This window comes from Rhinatrema bivittatum, chromosome 1 (assembly GCF_901001135.1).
Source record: "Rhinatrema bivittatum chromosome 1, aRhiBiv1.1, whole genome shotgun sequence".
Taxonomy (NCBI): domain Eukaryota; kingdom Metazoa; phylum Chordata; class Amphibia; order Gymnophiona; family Rhinatrematidae; genus Rhinatrema; species Rhinatrema bivittatum.
Window position 1 is genome coordinate 639,458,002 of NC_042615.1, and position 21,690 is coordinate 639,479,691.

Below are 21,690 nucleotides of genomic sequence, written 5' to 3' on the forward strand. Positions count from 1 at the left end.
ATTTCAAGGATTTGCAGAGTTGTAGGCCTCGACAGTGGGTGCATCATTACTATCAGAATCTAGAGTGGTTGGATTCCTGCACCAGGGCGGCCTGCCTGTTTTTGGCAGGAAAGTTCTAGGTGCCCTTTCAACACATGGTCATCTTGTTTGGCTGCCACGTCTTATGGTCTGTGAATGATTGAATGATTTATCTGCACAATATTTAAATAGAGTACTTGGAGTGTGCTGGCAGGCAGATGGATACTGAAGTGCTAATGAGAAGGAAAGTGAGAAAGTAGGAAATACATAATGGAGGTCTAAGTTTGTTTTCTGATTGTGTTTTAATTTTTAATTATAAGGATGAAATGAATTACGTATTTTAGGATGTTTAGAAGGAGTATTGTTTAGACAGGTAAATACTGCTTTTCACACCACTTGTGGAAGTGAGGGATGTAACCAGCAGTATAAATGATTTATTTTGTATTTTTATAATGCAATTTTGATGTATTTTATTATGTTTACTGATGATTTTTAATGTTAATGTGTTTTACTACTTTTAAACATACATAAGTTTGGGTCCCTTTCGGGGAGGAAGGCAGTATATAAACTAAATAAGGGAGACAAAACCAGACTACTGTGACTACTGCCCAGTTACGACTGGGTAAGCTGTGGCATAGAGAGTGAGTTTGATGCTCTGATCAACAATTTGCATCTTCACCTAGGAATTAAATAACTCTTCATCTTTCACAACTTAACTTTTCCTTAAGGTCAGTCCAGTAAGGGCAGGAAAACTGAACACTAAAGGCTAGATTTTAAAAGCCCTGCGTGCCGGCGCACCTATTTTGCATAGGCCGCCGGCACGCGCAAAGCCCCGGGATGCGCGCAAGTCCTGGGGCTTCGTAAAAGGGGCGGGAGGGGCGTGTCCGGGGGCGTGTTGGCAGTCTGGGGGCGTGTCCTGGGGGTGTCCGGGGTCAGGGGGTGGTCCGGGGCAGCCTGTGCCGGGAGATGCCGAGGCGGCGCGGGCACGTTACACCTGCTTCAAGCAGGCGTAACTTGCACAACAAAAGGTAGGGGGGGGATTAGGTAGGGCTGGGGGATGGGGTAGATAGGGGAAGGTGTGGGGAAGCGGAGGGAACGGAGGCAGGCTGCGCGGCTCGGTGCGTGCAGGCTGCCGATTTTGCCCAGCCTTGCGCACACCGACCCGCGGCTACGTGTGTATCTTATAAAATCCGGCCTACTTTTGTTGGCGCCGGTTGCGCCAACAAAAGTACGCGTGCGTGTACTGTTTTAAGATTTACCTCTAACCCTTTTTTTTTTTCCCTGGACCCAGCAGTTTCCTTCTGCTCCTTTAGGCTTCCAGTTTAGTTGACACCAAGGCTGGGAACTGTGCTATACACCCTCATTTGCAACTACTCAAGGATTTTGCACTATTTTATATGCCCCACTTATTTAGACACTTCACCAAACTTATTTAGTCTCTGTTTTCTAATAGAGAAAGGTGAATAGTGGAGTGCTCCAGGGATCTGTTGTGGAACAACTGCAAATGACATGGAAATGGGAACTTTGGGTGATATGATCTGGAATTCATTGCTAGAGGATGTGGTGACAGTGGGTGATATGATCTGGGTGTGGTGACAGAGGATGTTTTGGACAGTGGGTGATATGATCTGGAATTCATTGCTAGAGGATGTGGTGAAAGCTGTTCGTGTAGCTGCGTTTAAAAAAAAAAAGGTTTTGGACAGTTTCCTGAAGGAAAGGTCCATACACCATTATTAAGGTAGAGTTGCAGAAATCCAATATTTATCCCTGGGATAAGCAGCTTGGAATCTATCTTCCCTTTGTATTTTGGGCAATATATAGAAATTATATTTCTTTTTCTGTCAAAAAGCCTTGTATTCTAATAACATCCAGGACAGATCTAATCATATTTTGAATCTTTGTTATACGATTAGCTGGCAAGGTGTGATAATATGACATATCAGTTACCTATCTTCCACCCTCTGCTGTTTCTTCCGTATGATCAGTCTCTCTCACCATTAATAATGGCAGCTAATAAAATTGAAGTTTTCTGGCAAATAAGATATAGAAATTTAGACTATGATAGCAATTAAGGACTTCAAAATTCATCTAGTTTACTTTCCTTCTGCAAAACTGCAGACCCTGCTTGATCACTGGTTTTCCCCCAAACTTCTCCACCACTAAAGATCCTTTAGGTTTAACCCATGCTTTCTTGAATTCTGATTTTTTTGTTGTTGCTGCCATAGCCTTCATTGAGAGGCTGTTCTATAAATCTCTCACCCTTTCGATAAAGAAATACTTCCTCATTTTGTTTCTAAATCTATGCCTTTCAGCTTCATACCATGACTCCTTGCTTTAGAACACAATTTTCATTGCAAGGGGCATAGGGGCTCCTTGGCACTGCACCCAGACATTGCGCGTTTTCTTAGAGGGGCGAAGCATCTCCGTCCTCCATTGCGTCATCCCTGTCCGTCCTGGAACCTCAATTGGGTACTCTCCGCGTTGTGCTCATCTCCCTTTGAGCCCATCAAACAGGCAACCCTCAAGGATCTCACATTGAAGACAGTTTTTCTTGTTGCAATTGCACCACATCCTCTAGCAATGAATTCCAGATCATATCACCCACTGTCCAAAACCCCTGCACTGCTAGGGCTCCTTCCAATGCCCTGCAGTCAGGAGGCCTAAATCAGACCATTAAGTGTCAATACTGCAGAAGGCCTGAGCCAGAAATCGAAGCCAGATCTCTCTGCATGGCAGTGTGCAGCCCTGAGCTCCTAACTGATCCTTATTCTCTTTATTTTAAATAAGGAAAGCCGTACACTACCTTGAAAACGTATGCTACTTTTCCATTACCAGTTTTGTTTTGAATGGCTATGCAGACGTATTAAAGGAAAATTAGTTTCTTACCTGATAATTTTCGTTCCTGTAGTACCAAGGATCAGTCCAGGACATCTGGGTTGTGACTCCGCACCAGTAGATGGAGACAGAGCAAGATCTGTCGGGCTCAGCCATATATGGCCACTTGCCTGTCACAGCCCCTCAGTCTTACGTTATGTCAAAGTAGCAAAAGGACAGGAAAACTAACTAGGTAACCTATCCCCAACGGGGAGCAACTCCAAAAACCCCCAACTGGAACAAAACTCTCAACCGAGAAAGCGAAAACAACAATCCGAATAAAGACAGAAAACAACGAGCGGACTCTCCGTTTCTTCAGAACAGCACGGGCGGGATCCTGGACTGATCCTTGGTACTACAGGAACGAAAATTATCAGGTAAGAAACTAATTTTCCTTTCCCTGTACGTACCAGGATCAGTCCAGGACACCTGGGAAGTACCAAAGCCAACTTACCGAGGGTGGGAAGCAGAGAGTCCCGCGCGGAGTACCCTCTCTCCAAAACCCCCGGCTTCGGTGGCCTGAACATCCAGCCGGTAATGCCGTGTAAAAGTATGCAATGACTTCCAAGTAGCCGCCCTGCAAATCTCTTGAGGCGACACCTGAGAAGATTCCGCCCATGAAGCAGCGTGGGAACGGGTCGAATGAGCCCTGAGACCCTCAGGCACCGGCTTCCCCCGTACTATGTACGCTGAACCAATGGCCTCCTTGAGCCATCGTTCAATCGTAGTCCGGGAAGCTGCACCCCCACGCTTTGGACCTGAGAACAGGACAAAAAGATGATCCGTCACCCGGAACGGATTGGTGACTTCAAGATAGCGGAGTAGTGCCCTCCGGACATCCAACCTCCGCAAATCCTGCATCTTTGGCTCCAACGTCTCTTTGACATCAAATGCGGGAAGCTCAATGGACTGATTTAAATGGAACGCCAAAACCACTTTGGGTAAGAAGGAAGGGACCGTTCGTAAGGAGACCCCGAAATCGGAGATCCTTAAGAACGGTTCCCTACAAGACAACGCCTGCAACTCCGAGACTCGCCGTGCCGAAGCAATTGCAACAAGAAAAACTGTCTTCAATGTGAGATCCTTGAGGGTTGCCTGTTTGATGGGCTCAAAAGGAGACGAGCACAACGCGGAGAGTACCCAATTGAGGTTCCAGGACGGACAGGGATGACGCAATGGAGGACGGAGATGCTTCGCCCCTCTAAGAAAACACGCAATGTCTGGGTGCAGTGCCAAGGAGCCCCTATGCCCCTTGCAATGAAAATTGTGTTCTAAAGCAAGGAGTCATGGTATGAAGCTGAAAGGCATAGATTTAGAAACAAAATGAGGAAGTATTTCTTTATCGAAAGGGTGAGAGATTTATAGAACAGCCTCTCAATGAAGGCTATGGCAGCAACAACAAAAAAATCAGAATTCAAGAAAGCATGGGTTAAACCTAAAGGATCTTTAGTGGTGGAGAAGTTTGGGGGAAAACCAGTGATCAAGCAGGGTCTGCAGTTTTGCAGAAGGAAAGTAAACTAGATGAATTTTGAAGTCCTTAATTGCTATCATAGTCTAAATTTCTATATCTTATTTGCCAGAAAACTTCAATTTTATTAGCTGCCATTATTAATGGTGAGAAAGACTGATCATACGGAAGAAACAGCAGAGGGTGGAAGATAGGTAACTGATATGTCATATTATCACACCTTGCCAGCTAATCGTATAACAAAGATTCAAAATATGATTAGATCTGTCCTGGATGTTATTAGAATACAAGGCTTTTTGACAGAAAAAGAAATATAATTTCTATATATTGCCCAAAATACAAAGGGTAGATAGATTCCAAGCTGCTTATCCCAGGGATAAATATTGGATTTCTGCAACTCTACCTTAATAATGGTGTATGGACTTTTCCTTCAGGAAACTGTCCAAAACCTTTTTTTTTTAAACGCAGCTACACTAACAGCTTTCACCACATCCTCTAGCAATGAATTCCAGAGCTTAATTAAATGTTGAGTAAAAATAAATATTGTCTCTTATTAGTTTTAAATGTACAACTAAGTAACTTCATTGTGTGTCCCCTAGACTTTGTACTTTTTGAAAGGGTAAACAACCGATTATGTTTACTCATTCTACTTCACTCAGTTTTATAAACCTCTATATCATCTCCTCTCAGGCATCTCTTCTCCAAGCTGAAGAGTCCTAACCTCTTTAGGCTTTCCTCATAGGGGAATCATTCTATCCCCTTTTTCATTCTGGTCACACTTCTCTGTACCTTTTCTAATTCTGCTATATCTTTTTTGAGATGTAGTGACCATGACTGCACACAATACTCAAGATGAGGTTGCACCATGGAACGATACAGAGGCACTATATTTTCTGTTTTATTCTCCATTCCTTTTCTATTAATGCCTAACATTATATTTGCTTTCTTGACTGCTGCTGCACATGGAGCAGAAGATTTCAACATAACAATGACACCTACATCCTCTTCCTGGATGGTGACGCCTAATGTGGAATCTTGCATCATATAACTATATTTTGGATTACATTTCCCTAAGTGCATCACATTGCACTTGTCCACATTACATTTCATTTCCCATTTTGTATGCCCAGTTTCCAAGTTTTGCATGGAATTCTTGCAATTTTTCACAATCCTCTTGTGATTTAACAAATTTAAACAATTTGGTGTCACTGGCAAATTTGATCATATCACCCACTGTTCCCATTTCCATGTCATTTGCAGTTGTTCCACAACAGATCCCTGGAGCACTCCACTATTCACCTTTCTCTATTAGAAAACAGAGATTGACTCTATCTTTTATCCAGTTCCCAGTCCACAACAGGACACTACTCCCTATCCAATTACTTTTTAATTTCCTAAGAAGTCTCTCTTGAGGGACTTTATCAAATGCTTTCTGGAAATACAGCTACACTACATCAACTAGCTCATTTTTATCAAAAAATTGTAGCAGATTCATAAGGCAAAACTTCCCTTGACTAAATCCATGTTGGCTTTGTCCCATTAAATTATTTGTCTATCTATACGTTCAGCAATTTTGTTCTTTATGATAGTATCTACTATTTTGCTTGGCTCAGATGTCAGACTCACTGGTCTGTAGTTTCCTCGATCACCACTGGATTCCTTTTTAAAAATTGGCATTATATTGGCAACCCTCTAATCTTCAGGTACCGTAGACTATTTTAATGATAGTTTACAATTCCGCATTTTCATTTTTCAGTTCTTTCAGCACTCTTCGATGTATACCCATCTGGTCTATTTCTATTTCAGAGTAGGCCAACTCCAGTCCTCAAGAGTTTCAAGCAAGCCCAATTTTCAGGATATCCATAATGAATGTGCTTGAGATTGATCTCATACACTGCTTCCACTGTATGTAAATTTCTCATGCATATTATGGATATACTGAAAACTAGGCAACCGGGATTGACCACCCCTGGTCTATTTTACTGATGTATTTTCAAAAGCATTTGTACCCAACATACCATTATATAATATATATTATTCATATCATATTTTCTTTTAGGGCCATCAGAAGTAATTTTGGTCAGTTTGGACAAGGACTTTATATACAAATATTCTTCAAATAGAACTGTACAAATACTTATAAGAGACAGTCTCTGCTCAATGGAGTTTACAATCTAGTATTATTGAAGAAAATGTGATAAAAAGAGGTAATCCAAAGAGGAGACCCGCTGCCTTTGTGGGTTAACTGGCTAAGATTACTCTTATGATTTATTTGTTTAAAGAAAATTTCTAGAAGAAATCTAATGTACTACCATGTGGCACAATGGATCCTGACATTGCTTATTTTTAAGTTGAAAAATTTGAAAATATTTGATTTGGAGCTACCCCATGCAAGGAGTATATATTGATGGAAGAGATACTGTGCTGTGGAATGGCAATAGGATAGATCTTTTTTTTTAATTATGGTTTAATGGATGTAACTCAAGTTGTACTTCACGCAGATACTTGTGAAGTTTCTTATTGAATATTAGTATGAGAAAAGTGCAAAGTTTTCTAATTTAATATCTTTCAAAAAGTTACAGAAAACACTAATGTGTTATGATAGCTGTAACCTTCAGAGCTGAAAGACAATCTACCCCTTTGGATAGTTCTCGAGTTTGTGCTAATTGTGTTCTACACTCATTTTAAAATACAAGCACAAAATATGGGTGCTATAAAGAGAATACCCTGTTCATCTATTGGTTATGGGGAACATCTGGATCCCACAGAGGTCTAAAAGATGAGTAAGTTGTTTGGTTTGGTTTCCAAGATTTTGGGGTTTTTTTAGGTATTTGTCACTGACTCCCCAGTACACAATACCATCAAGTTTCTTTTAATTATACAAATGGCTTGGCCTCTGAGCTTAAAAAACTGGTAGAGTCTAAATGGACCCATGCAAGAAGTCCAGCTGTACCCTCACCTGAATGGATTTCCCCATAAGGAGTTGACTTGCATAACACTAAGTATTTCAATCAAACTTATGCTTCTGGTTCCAGGAATGACTGTTCCAGACAATGCCCAAACACAATTTTATTGTGATACATATAACAATGAATGAGTTATTATTGGACCATCATACTAAACATTCCCGGTCAACTGACAATCATTGCTTTTTAAATAATCATAAGTCCTGATTGCTAATTTTTTTTCTTGCAATTAAAATGTATAAACAACTTATATTGCAATAGCTGCTTTTTGCATTGTAATCCCAAGAAACTCAACGTGTTTTGAAGGTTGATTCTGCATCAGGGTATTGTCATATTCAAACAGTATACTAGAAGGAATGAAAATGACAAAAATAGAATACCAGCGTATAACACATCACACAAGAAACTACACACACCTTCACCTGCTTTTATGTCTCTTCACTGGCTTCAAATCCAACCCTGGACGTTCCACCTTGCTTCTTATGCCTCAAAGCCTTCATTATGACCCAACTGTTATTTTATTTATTTATTTTAGAGTGTGACATCATCAGTATCTAGTCCAATTTACAAGGGTAATTGTTCCAAACAGAAAAAAGGAATTTAATGGCATCATCAATCTCTATTTGGATTTAATTTTAAATGAGTGAATATCATTCTACTTCAGCATTTAAACTATGGGCTAGATTTTAAAAGCCCTGCGCACGTAAATCCTGCTGGATTTACGAGCAGGGCACTCGCATGCCGGCGCGCCTATTTTGCATAGGCCGCCGGCGCGCGCAAAGCCCCAGGACACACGTAAGTCCCAGGGCTTCGTAAAAGGGGCAGGAGGGGGCGTGTCCGGGGGGGCGTGTTGGCAGTCCGGGGGCGTGTCTGGAGTCAGGGAGCGGTCCGGGGGTGTGGTGATGGTTTGGGGGCAGGCCGGGAGGGCGGTCCCGAGTCCCCCGGCACTGCAGCCTGCAGGCGTAACTTGCACAACAAAAGGTAGGGGGGGATTTAGGTAGGGCTGGGGGGTGGGGTAGATAGGGGAAGGGAGGGGAAGGTGGGGGGCAGCGGGAGGGAACGGAGGCAGGCTGTGCGGCTCGGCACGCGCAGGCTGCCGATTTTGTGCAGCCTTGCGCGCGCCGACCCCGGATTTTATAAGATACGTGCGGCTACGCGCGTATCTTATAAAATCCAGCGTACTTTTGTTCGCGCCGGTTGCACGAACAAAAGTACGCATGCGCGTACTTCTTTAAGATCCACCTCTTAGTGGAATAATCGAATTAACTGTATAAATCCAGAGTTGTTCCCTAAAATCTAATCTAGCCTCTGAATTTTGTTGTTGCTCTGAAGGACTGATTTGCTCATTATCCACCATCATAGGTCTGTAAAATCATGTGAAAAATCAATGCAATGGGTGACCACTGATGCCTGTAATTTCTTTATAGATATATAGCTTTTGTGTTCAATCAGGCAAATTTTTATCATCCTTCTTGTGCGTCCAATATATAAAAAACCATACATGGCGTACACCACGTTTTTTGATGTGCAATTGGTGTTCCCTCATTTGACATAATAACGTCCAGATTTTGGATCTTGCCAGACTAATAAAGTAGTGGTGGTATAGCCATCCAATAGCTATGTGGTTTTTTATATATTGGACGCACAAGAAGGATGATAAAAATTTCCCTGATTGAACACAAAAGCTGTATATCTACAAAGAAATTACAAGCACCTATGGTCCCCCCATTGCATTGATTTTTCACATGATTCTACAGATCTACGATGGTGGATAATTTAGCAAATCAATCCTTCAGAGTGAAAAAGCTCAAAGGCTAGATTACATTTTAGGGAACAACTCTAGATTGATACAGTTAATTCTATTATTTTAAATGCTGAAGTAGAATGGTATTCACTCATTTAAAATTACATCCAAACAGAGACTGATGATATCATTAAATTCCATTTTTCTGGTTGGAACAATTACCCTTGCAAATTTGACTAGATACTGATGACATCATGCTCTAAAAAATCAACGATTGGGCCATAATGAAGGCTTTGGGTCATAAGAAGCAAGGTAGAACTTCTGGGGTTGGATTAAAACCCAGTGAAGAGATGCAAAAGCAGGCAACAGTGTGTGCAGTTTCTTTTGTGATGTGCTATAAGCTAGTATTCTATTATGTCATTTTCATTCCTTCTAGTATACAGTTTGAACATGACAATCCCCTGATGCAAAATCAACCTTTGAAACTTGGTGCATGTTGGGATTCTTGGGATTACAATGCACGAAGCAGCTACTGCAAGATAAGTTGTTTATATATTTTATTTGCATGAAACTTATTAAAAAAAAAAAAAAACTGAGCAATTGGGACCTATGATTATTTAAAAAGCAATGAAGGTCAGTTGACTGGGTGCTTAGTATGATGGTCCAATAATAATTCATTCATTGTCATATGTATCACACTATAATTGTGTCTGGACTGTGTGTGTAAGAGTATATATATTTGGCTGACACCAGTGTGTTATACACTCCAAGCATGACTCAATATATTCATTTTTTTGGTGACCTAACAGTCAGGGTGTGTTCAAAGTTAACTATAACCTCAATCTTATTATGCTGTGCTTAGAAGCAAAGTGCTTTTAAGCAGGAAAGAAAACATTGCTTTTCTGTCTCTAAACTACTAATCTCATCTGGATCCAGAGTTACTTCTGCTGTCAGACATTTTCTTCATCTCCTCTCATTGAATGTTTGAACATATTGAAAGATATTAGCCTCATGACCGCCTTTCTGATTTCAGGAAGCAAAGTCATTACCACTTTGACCTCGCAAAAAAAAAAAAAAAAAAAATCACATGCATTCTTTCCTCTTGCAGGTAAATAGGGGCTTCCATGGTACATGCAAAGAAGGAGAATCAAGAAAGAAGCAGAAATCTATACACAAATAATTTTAGGCATAATGGATTGTGCCTCAACAGTAAATACTTCTGATTGCTTCTATGCCATGGGGTAAAAGGGATGATCATGTAGGTTTTTTTATGCCTGCATTTCTCAAGGGTGGATGGGAATCCTGTCCTATTTCTGACTTGGCAAAGCAATGCCATGCCTGGTATTCTTCATGGTGAATGGGAAATAGTGTACTATTTCTGACATTTCATTATGCCATTATTTTCTATAGTCCAACGAGTCAAGGAAGCAGAGCTGCATGTCGGAAGCTATAATCAAATTTTTGTTTGTTTGTTTTACACAGATAATAGCAGTGATTCATCATTTGAAGCATATTTCAGTGATGATCATTTAGACTTTCTTCCAGGGAGTGATGACTGCTCTGAACCTGAAGATCATATTTCTCATTACAGTTCATCCAGTAGTGGAGGAGAGGAGCTAGTGGTGCCAACAGCCAAGATGCCAAGTGGTCAGTGGCATACCCAGGGTAAGGTCCCTGGCTGCCAGGCAGTAGGGGGCATACAGGGGCTTTTATTTGCAAACTAAATTGATAACCTGCAGCCGCCGTGGGATTCCATCCTGCCTGGAGGCCAAACTGCAGAAGGCCTATGACCACTGGGGGATCCCATCCAGCGGTTAAAGTAAAGGAGGCCCCACAATCACTGGGAGATCCTATCCTGCACAGTGGCAGAAGTGGAGGAGGCCCACAGTCTCCAGGTGATCCCATCCTGCCCTGCAGCCCAAGAAAAAAAAAGAGACCTCACAGCTGCCAGGAGATCCCATCTTGCCCGGTAGCAGAAGAGGTGGTAGCCTGGGAGATCTTGTCTAAACTAGAGGAAAGGTGTATGTGTGTGCCTGTCTGAGAAAGCAGAGTTGTTTACCTGTAACAGGTGTTCTCACAGGACCGCAAGATGTTAGTCCTCACATATGGGTGACATCATCAGGATGGAGCCCAATCACGGAACACTTTTGTCAAAGTTTCCAGAACTTTGACTGGCACCTACTGGGTATGCCCAGCATAGCACCAAGCCTGGAGCCAGCAGGGATCCCCCTTCAGTCTAGTCTTATAGTAAAAAATACATGCGAAAAATAAAATAAATCGTAAGCGAACCCAACTCTGCGGGGTGGCGGGCGGGTTTCGTGAGGACTAACATCCTGCTGTCCTGTGAGAACACCTGTTACAGGTAAGCAACTCTGCTTTCTCACAGGACAAACAAGATGGTAGTCCTCATATATGGGTGAGCTAAGGATGCCCGAGCAATGCACCAAATATACCCAAAGACATGCAACAGGCACAAGAACTGGGGTGGAATTTGGTAAAGGGCATCCTGAACCCTACAAATACGTTGCGTAGCACAGCCTGGCCGAAGATGGAATCTTGTCTGCCAGCCTTGTCTAAACAATAATGGGCTGTGAAGGTGTGGAGAGAGCTCCAGGTAGCAGCCTTACAGATGTCAACAAGCGGTACCGAGTGTAGGTGCGCTACTGATGTTGCCATGGCCCTGACAGAGTGTGCTTTAATACGGTCTTGAAGCAGAATGCCTGCCTGTTGGTAACAAAAGGAAATACAGTCCGCTAACCAGGAGGAGAGAGTCTGCTTACCCACAGGCTGCCCCAATTTGATGGAATGGAAAGAGACAAACAATTGAGTGCATTTCCTGTGGGCAGCTGTACAGTCTAGATAAAATGCTAGCACACGTTTACAGTCAAGGATATGCAGATATGCAGGGTTTGAGTGCGGCCTGGGAAAGAAGCTGGGTAGTATAATGGATTGATTGATATGAAACTCCGATACTATCTTAGGCAAAAACTTAGGGTGAGTGCGGAGTACTACCCTATCATGCAGAAGTTTATTATAAGGGGGGTAGGTGACTAAGGCCTGTAATTCACTAACTCTGCGAGCAGATGTGATCGCCAAAAGAAAAATCACCTTCCAAGTGAGATAGCGGTGATCACAGGATTGGAGAAGCTCAAATGGCGCTTTCATGAGTCGCCCCAAAACCAAGTTGAGGTCCCAGGAATGGGCCGGAGGGTGCAGTGGAGGTTTAAGGAGGAGCAAGCCCTTCAAAAAGTGTGTTACAAGGGGTTGTACTGAAATAGGTACATCCCGGACACCTTTATGGAAGGCAGCAACCCCACTGACATGTACCTTGATAGAAAAAGTTTGGAGACCTGACTCTGACAGGTGCCAGAGATAGTCCAAAAACTTTGGTGTGGAACAAGTGAAGGGATCGATGGACATGGAAGTACACCATACCATAAACCTGTTCCATTTGTAACAATAACACTGCCTTGTGGAAGGCTTTCGAGAAGCTACTAGGACACGTGAAACCGGCTCTGAAAGGGTAAGAGGTTGAAGTATTAACCTTTCACCATCCAGGCCATCAGGGAGAGGGCCTGGAGGTTGGGGTGACGAAGGCAGCCGTTGTTCTGAGTGATCAGAAGCGGGTCCTTCCCCAGAGGAATGTGCCGGTGTACTGATAGGTCATGGAGAATTGGAAACCAGACCTGGCGTGGCCAATGAGGATCATTAATCCCTTGTTCCTTCGCAACTTCATGAGAGTTTTCGAAAGGAGTGGAAGTGGAGGGTATGCATAAAGGAGACCGCTGGCCCACGAGAGGGAGAAAGCATCTCTTGGCTGAAAGTGTTGGCTGCGAGTGAGAGAGCAGAAGTTCCCTACTTTGCGGTTGTGAATTGACGCAAAGAGGTCTATATGTGAGGGTAACCCCAACGTTGGAATATTGAGTCCGCTAGAGTGGGGTTGAGGGACCACTCAGGCGGTTGAAAAGAGCGACTCAGCTTATCTGCCAACACATTGTCCATTCCCGGCAAGTAGGTGGCCCTGAGGTACATCGAGTGGGAAAGGGCTTCCGCCCATATCTGTGCAGCTTCCTGACACAGGAGGTAGGAGCCCATTCCCCCTTGCCTGTTTGATGTACCACATGGCCACCTGGTTGTTGGTTTGAATCAGGATGACCTGGTTGGAAAGGAGATCCTGAAAAGTCCTGAGAGCATATCTGATTGCACGCAGCTCCAGGAAATTTATCTGGTGTTTGGCTTCCTCAGGAGACCAAATGCCCTGAGTTTGCAGGTTTGCAACATGTGCACCCCACCCGAGGTTAGAGGCATTTGTTGTCAAGGTTATTTGAGGGTCTGGAGCCTGAAATGGAAGGCCTTGAAGCAGATTGGATTGGTTTATCCACCAAACCAGCGATAAGCGGAGCTGGTTGGTGAGATGGACATTGGCTGAGAAGACTGGATCCACTGCGATTTTAGAGTCCACTGCATTACTCTCATGGCCAGGTGGGCCATGGGAGTGACATGCACCGAGGAGGACATATGACCCAGTAAGATCAGAAAGTGACGTGCAGTTGAGTGTTGTCGAGCTTCAGTGTCCAGGGAGCGTCTGAGATGCCGGCTGATGATGTCATCAGCCCTTTAAAGGGCCGCGACGGAGGCCCAGGAGCCCCTTTTGATTGCAAGAAAAGCACAGACACGGCAGTCTGCCATACCTGATATGGCAGAACTTCGACAGCGCTAACTGGCATCCGAGAGCGCCATGGGGCCACAGTGTTCCCAGTTCATTCTCAGGATGGAACCAAGTGGGGAGGCCATGGGATTATGCAGCATACGGCGGAATGAGTAGCCAAAACGTCTATCAGTCGCCATGGTGGTCCTGGCTGGCACCACCACAAGGTGCCTTTCCTAATCAAGAAGGCGTGCCGGCATATTGTACCGCCTCACAGGTTAACCCAACCGGACCGAGGTCACTCGAAGGAGACAATGCAAGAGGCATATCGGAAGCCCATACTAGCGCTCCAGCATTAGTATTGGGAGGTTCTGATGGACTAGTGGCACAGAGCGACAAAGGAACGCAGCAGGAGACACTAAGCACAGATAAAAGAGCAACCACCAGCCAAACAGATCAAGCATTACAGACGGGAGACAGCAACGTTGGTGAGTCTGGGGATAAGGACGGGGAGAGAGGGCAGAAGACGGGTTCTGCAGGTGCGAATAACAACATGGCGACAGCTGGGAAAAAGCGCAAGGCGAAGCACAAGACCCCAGTTCTTCTTCCACATCATCTTCAGACTCCGCAAGTGGCAGTGACCCGCTACCGATGACTAAGGCAGTAGACAAGGAATCCAGAGGCCTACCTACACTCACTACCCTATCAGAACTATGAGGTGTGCCCAAGGAACTGCGCAAAGAATTCAAAAAAGAAAATACATAGATATCTTTAGTATACTGCATGGACGACGCAGATCTGAGGACAGAAAGAAATTGAAGGACGGATCGGCTCCGATAGAAAAGGATATGAGAATTCCAAAGAATATCGTTAACTGGATAAAGGCATTTCTTCACATGACAAGCATGGTGGGACATCGGGACCCTTCACTATATGGTCCCATGTTAAGTTAAGCTGTCAACATCCTCCAAGCTTACCAAGAGCACAAAGATTGTGTCTGGCTCAACTATGACGAGAAATTCTGGGACAAAATGGAGAATTGGTTCATGGCATGGGGAACTCAAGATATCAGTCTCTGGATACAGCAGATGACATGCAAAATGGTGGATCAAGGAATACGCTCAAGAAACCCAAGAAGGTCATCTCCCAGCAGGCATTCAGTCAGGCAGATGCAGTCATAGGACAATACATGCTGGCGTTATAACAAAACAGCATGCACATTTCAAGACTGCAAATTTAAGCATGCCTATTCAGCATGTGCAGCTCCGCACCCACTGATGAAGTGCCCAAAAAGACCTATGACAGGGAGTAAGGTTAAAACAATCAGAGCTTGCAGTTCAAAAAAGCACCCTCACCCATCAAGCTGGAGGCAATGATACCATGGCTGGAACTTTACCCATGCCATCAAAATGCACAGAAGATATGGAGAGGATTTCGGGAAGGATTCATCATTCCATTCCAAGGACAGATAAAGGGAACAAAGATTAACAATACATCATCTGCAACCCAACATGCAGACAAAGTGCAAAAGAAGCTAGAGATCGAATTGGCAGCACTGTTCCAGAACATGTTCCTGTCGCCACTGGCAGTCATTCAGAATTTGTCATACCCCCCAGGAGCATCTGTAAATGACAAATTGCCCCCTGAGGAGTGCTCGGCACAGTATGAATCCTTTGATTCAGCAGTGGTGTTGCTCAGAACATGTGGCGCTGCTCAGAACATGTGGCGCGGGGGCTCTTAAGGCAAAAGCTGACAAAGAATCGGCCTTCAGACTCCTTCCAGTACACCCAGGAAGTTTCCCTTTACTTGGGTTCGCATTCAGGAAGCAATATTACTTTGGTAAATGCATGCCTATGGGATGTTCAGTCTCATGTGCGTTTTTCAAGCTATTTAGCTCATTTCTGCATTGGGTGACAGCACAAAAATAGCATCAGACAACATTATTCACTATTTAGAAGACTTCATATTCATGGGGGTCAAGAGATTCAAACATCTGCTACCACCTGCTAAGAGAATTCCAGTCTATCGCCGAGGAATTCGGTGTTCTTTTGGTGCACAGCAAGACCAAAGATCCAGTCTGGCGCCTGAAAGGGCAAGCCCTGTAGAAGATTGATTTGATTTGTCCACCAGGCGAGAGACAGACGGAGTGAGTCAGTTACGTGGACTATGGTCGACAGAGGCTGAATGGATTGAGTCCATTGTGACCGTAGAGTCTACTGCATGACTCTCATGGCCAAGCGGGCCATTGGGGTGTCCTGAATTGTGAACGCCATGTGTCCCAGGAGGATGAGAAAACATTGTGCAGTTGTTGAGTGTTGAGACTGCAGCCGATGCACCAGAGACACAAGAGTGAGAGCTCGCTGTCGAGGCAGGAAAGCCTTTGCCTGCAAGGTGTCCAAGTCTACCCCAATGAACGATAAGGTTTGAGATGGGACTAAGGAGGATTTGTCGTAATTGATGAGAAATTCGAGCGAAATGAGAGTGTGTAAGGTGAGATGTAGGGACGACAGAGCAGCTTGCTGAGTCGGAGCCCTGATTAACCAATCGTCTAGGTAAGGGTAGACATGAACACCTTGAGTCCTGAGGAAAGCTGCAACTACAACGAGGCATTTTGTGAAGACTCCTGGTGCAGACGCGGGGCCGAATGGAAGCACTCGGTACTGATAGTGCTTATGGCCTACTAGAAACCTTAGGTATTTGCGATGAGATGCAATGATCGCGATATGACTGTAAGCATCCTGAAGGTCTAGAGAGCATAGCCAGTCTCTTCTTTGTAGAAGAGGAAGAAGAGAGCCCAAGCTTACCATCTTGAACTTTTCTCTCTGGAGGTTCTTGTTTAGGGCTCGTAGATCCAGGATTGGACGAACGCCTCCTGATTTTTTGGGGATTAGAAAGTACCGGGAATAGAACCCTAGGCCTTGCTGAGGTGATGGTACTGGTTCTATTACTGCAGACTGGAGTAGGAGGGAGATTTCCTGTTCCAGAAGCCGTGAATGGTCGGATGTTTTCCACGTCATTAGAGGCGGGGAATTTGGCGGGATGGAGAGAAAGTTGAGATGATATCCTTGAGCTATAATCGCTAGAACCCACTGGACTGAGGTGATTGAGTGCCATCTGTTGTTGAAATGGCATAATCGACCTCCCACTGGTATGTGGGGTAACGGAAGCTGGCTGCTGCTCTCTATGTGAGAGTCAAAAGCCAGAAGCAGGGCCCGGCTGGGGGGCTGTTTGTGGCTTTTGTTTCCGGGTCTGATGAGACTGTGTTTTGAGAAATGGTCTCGTAGAACGGGATCTTGATGGTGGGTAGGACTTCTTCAGGCTGAAGAATGACTTTTTAGAGTCCTTCCGGAAAGGCTGTTTGGAAGGATAGTCCGAAGGTATCAACGAGAGCTGTCTCAGAGTCTCATGATGATCCTTTAATTCAGCCACTGTCTTTTGAATCTGCTCGCCAAAGAAACTGTCCCCTACGCAGGGGAGGTCAGACAATCTGTCCTGGACTACAGGGCGAAGGTCTGAAGACTTGAGCGGCCCATCGTCTTGCTGAAATAGCAGCTGCAGATACTCTGGTTGCAGTGTCAAAGATGTCATAACATGATCTGATCTCATGTTTGCCTGCCTCAAACCCTTTGTTAACTAGGGTTTGAAGTTATTCTTGAAGTGACTGAGGCATGGAGTCTGACAAGTCTTGTATCTGTTTAAAAATGACCCTATTATATTGGGTCATATAAAGCTGACAAGCGGCAATTCGGGAGATCAGCATTGATCCTTGAAAGACTCGGCGACCAATGGCATCTAAAAATTTCTGCTCCTTGCCAGGGGTTTTGACCTTTTTGCTCTCTTTTGCGCAGATTCAACCACCACAGATTGGTGATCCAATTGAGGCTTCTGAAAGCCTGGAGCTGACTTCACCAAATAGGTAGTGTCAGCTTTTCTGTGGACTGGTGCAATGGAGCCAGGATGTTCTCAGTTCTTCTTGAGGAGGTCCAGAAGAACTTGGTGGATAGGGATGGAGGTGATTTCCTTGGGAGCATCCAAGAATTGGTGCAACTCCATCATCTGGTGTCTATCGTTCTGTTCTGTCTGTAATTGTAAAGAAACCAATTCAGACATTTCCTTCACAAAATTTATGAAAGAGAAGTCCTTCTGGAGGAGAACGCTTTCTACTCTCAGTGGGTGACGGTGGTGATGGCAAATCATCAGTGTCTGGTGAGGAATCATCAGTCCAGGTATCATAAGGATCAGCACCTGTCCCTCTAGGAACTAGAAGGGGATGGGGTGGTTGGAGGCCCCGGTCTAGGCTCCGAAGGCATCGAAGGAAAAACCGGAGACACGATTAAGGCATCAAAGGCATGGATGGATGGCTCGATGGCGCTGATGGACATATCGGCACTGATGGAATTGGTGGGGATGGCCGTATCGGCCTTGATGGCTGAGGCAAAACTCCCGATGGAAGGATGCGGAATGGTGTTTCTCCTCCCGATGACAGAGTAAGCAGGGAGAGCACCGGAGCCATCGGTGACCCGGGGTCCATTGGTGGAAAAGCAGCCATAAGCACTTCCATCCTGCAGAGCAGCGGTGCCAATGCTGCTGAAATTGGGTCGAAGGTTGGTTCCGCAATCGGTACTGGTGTCTGTGCCGGAGCAACCTCAAGTTGTTGCATCGCCTTGTTGATGGCCTCCTGAACCATCCGTCCAGTACCTCTCGGAGACCTGGAGCAAGCAGCCCTGGTTCCGGAACAGAAGAAAGAGGTAGAGGCATAGCCGGAGGGACCACCGTTAAAGGCGGAGTCGCGGCTCCCGATGCCCTGTCGGGCGAGGGTTGCCTCGGTGACCCGGTCGCCGAAAAAGGTCGGTGCCTTTTCTGGATGGGGTTTTTTTGACAGCGGCTTGGACAATGGTGAGGTCGATGATTTTGCTCCCTCGATGGTCCGAGTCTTACGGTGCCGATGGCGATGTTTCTCCCTATGATCCCCTCGGTCCTGAGGGGGAGTAGAGGGTGTCGAAAGCCGAGAAGTCGTCGATGCCGGATGGTCACCGGCCGGTAGTCGATGCTGGCGTGAAGCTGACTGTGTCTGTTCAGACGACGTTGATGCAATGGACAGAGTTGGGGTTTGAGCATGGAAGAGAAGTCCCATCTTCTCCATTCTGGCATTGTGACCTTTTGGTGTCATTAGGGCACATTTGGTGCAGGTCAAGACTTTATGGGGGTCTGAAATGGACATGGTGCGAGTACAGTCCGGGCACCGACGAAACCCAGACGCCATGGCCATAGAAAAAATCGAGCCGCGGTACAGTCGATGGCTAGTAGGCCACGAGGGCCAAACTCAACGATAATAGACGGAAAATGGGTAAAAACTTACCGGAGTACCGTGGTCTGAAAAAAGTTAAAGGAGGGACCCCCCTGTAGGGCAAATTAACTTTTAGCAATTCCGTGAGGAAAATTCCTGTCAGGAATCTCTGCAGAGCTCCTTAACCGCGAGGCTACTGCTGCGCGGAAAAAAGAAGACTGAAGGGGGACCCCTGCTGGCTGCAGGGTTAGTGCCATGCTGGGCATGCCCAGTAGGGGCCAGTCAAAATTCTGGAAACGTTGACAGAAGTTTTCCGTGATTGGGCTCCATCCTGTGATGTCACCCATATGTGAGGACTACTATCCTGCTTGTCCTGTGAGAATTCCTTAAATTACTTCTGATTTTACCCCTTTCACCCTTGCCCCATGACCCCTCATTCTAGCCCTTCTTTCCTTTGAAAGAGGCCTGCCGCCTATGCATTTAATTCTTGAAGGTATTTAAATAGTTCAGTCGTATTTCTCCTTCCATCTAGGGTATATGTATTTAGATTTTATCTGTACCCAAATGCTTTATAATGAAGATCATTGACCATTTTAGTAGCTGCTCTCTGAACCAACTCCATTGGTTTTATATCCTTTGCCAGATGCAGTCTCCAAAATTGTACTTTATTTTCCAAATAAAGTCTCATTGGAAATTAATACACAGGCACTATCACCTCCTGGCTGGCTGTTGTTCTCACTATGTACTTAGATATCCTTCTGCTTACCTATCTATCTGACCATCTGATCATCAGATATGATCATGCCCAGATCCTGCTTTCGTTTTCTGCACAGAAGAATTTCACCTCCTATACTATATTGCTCCCTTGGAGTTTTACAACTCAAATGCATGACCCTGCATTTTCTTGCATTACATCCTAGCTGCCAAATTCTAGCTTCAGTAAATCCTTCCTCAAGTTTTCCACACCTCCCAGGGTATTTACACTGGTGAAAATTTTGCTGATATCCTCAAAAAGGCAGACCTTACCTAATAGCCTGTCTATAATATTGCTTACAAAAATGTTGAATAGACTTGGACTGAGGAGTAATCCCTGCTGCACATTACTGGTAAACATCCCCCCCCACTCATTTCCTCGGAGTGAATTCCATTTACCACTACCCCTTTATCGCTTCCCACGCAATGAATTTTATTATGTAATCATTTTATGGCCTATTCCTAGGGTGCTCGGTTTGTTTATAAGTTGTCTACGTGGAACCATGTCAAAGGACTTGTTGAAATCCAAGTGCACTACATCTAGCACTCTCCCCTGATCTGCTGGTCACCCAGTCAAAAAAAATGATTAGATTCATCTGACAAGACTAATTTCTGGTAAAGCCATGTTGCCTTGGATTATGTAATCCACTGGGCTCCAGATATTGCACTATCTTCTGATTTTAGATGAGATTCTATTAATTTACTCACCACCAAGGTCAGATTAATTGGCCTGTAGTTCTCATCCTCCTCCTTCCACTTTTGTGAAAAGGAACCTGTCTGCCTATCTCCAATCCTCTGGAACCCTCCCAACTCTAAGAAGCACTAAAAAGGTCAAAGTGGAACTGCAAGAATACCTCTAAATGCCATCAGCTGTATCCCATCCAGCCCCATCGCGTTATCCACTTTTAGCTTTGCTAGTTCCTTGTGAATGCAATCTTCTGAAAACTGAGGTCTAATTCAACAAAGCGCAGTTGTAAGTGGGAGTTCATGCCGAGGAAAGCGGGGTTACTAGTGATGTGCTGCAGGGATTGGTCCTTAGTCAACATTTTTGTAAACATCAAGGACACTCAAAATCAAATTTGTTTTAAATCCCACACACCGTCAAAATTATATATAGGTTAAAAGAGGACCTTCATAACACCAGTGCTCAGGTTTCATTCACCATTTAGCACTCATGGGTCATTTGTAATCATTAGTCCTAATGTCCACTTTTTGCTACTGATTTCTATTTTTTGTATTTTTAATTAATTGCATATAAAAGGTGGAAAAGTTACTTACCTGTATGAATGAGGGTAAACAAAATGCCTGACGTGATATCACATTTCATACGTGCCGTGACGAAGACAGGAGTTGATGGATATACTTTCACGCTTTGAAAAAGTTCAAAAGTGCTTTGCACTGTTAACTAAATAGAATGCTGTGCCGAAATAAGTATTGCCAAAACAAGTATCGCCATTTCAGTAATGTGAAATACATCCATGGTAGAATTATGAAGATTGTACCCTGATGCGACACCTACGAAACGTGATATCACATCAGGTATTTTGTTTATACTCAGTCATACAGGGAAGTAACTTTTCCACATTTTATATGCAATTAATCAAAAGTACAAAAACAGGAGATCAATAGTAAAAAGTTGACATTAGGACCAATGATTAAAAATGACCCATGAGTGCTAAATGGTGAATGAAATATAGTAACCTGAGCACAGGTGTTATGAAGGTCCTCATTTAACCACGATATAATTTTGACAGCATGTGGGATTTAAAACAAAATTCATTTTGAGTGCCCTTGATGTTTACAGTATTCATTATTGCAGTCAACAAATTACCCTATTATTTTGTGGTAATTTGCCATCAACATTTTCAAAAGCAATATTGCAGAGGTCTACCTCACCATTTGTAACAGCTTTCTCTGGTCCTACTTCAACAA

At 44.2% G+C, this 21,690-nt stretch overlaps 1 protein-coding gene across 2 annotated transcripts in view; it reads right to left on the bottom strand.

Annotated features, from left to right (window-relative positions):
* Nucleotides 1–21,690, bottom strand: part of PAM (peptidylglycine alpha-amidating monooxygenase) — a 780,628-nt gene that overhangs the window by 979 nt on the left and 757,959 nt on the right. The window lies entirely within an intron of this gene.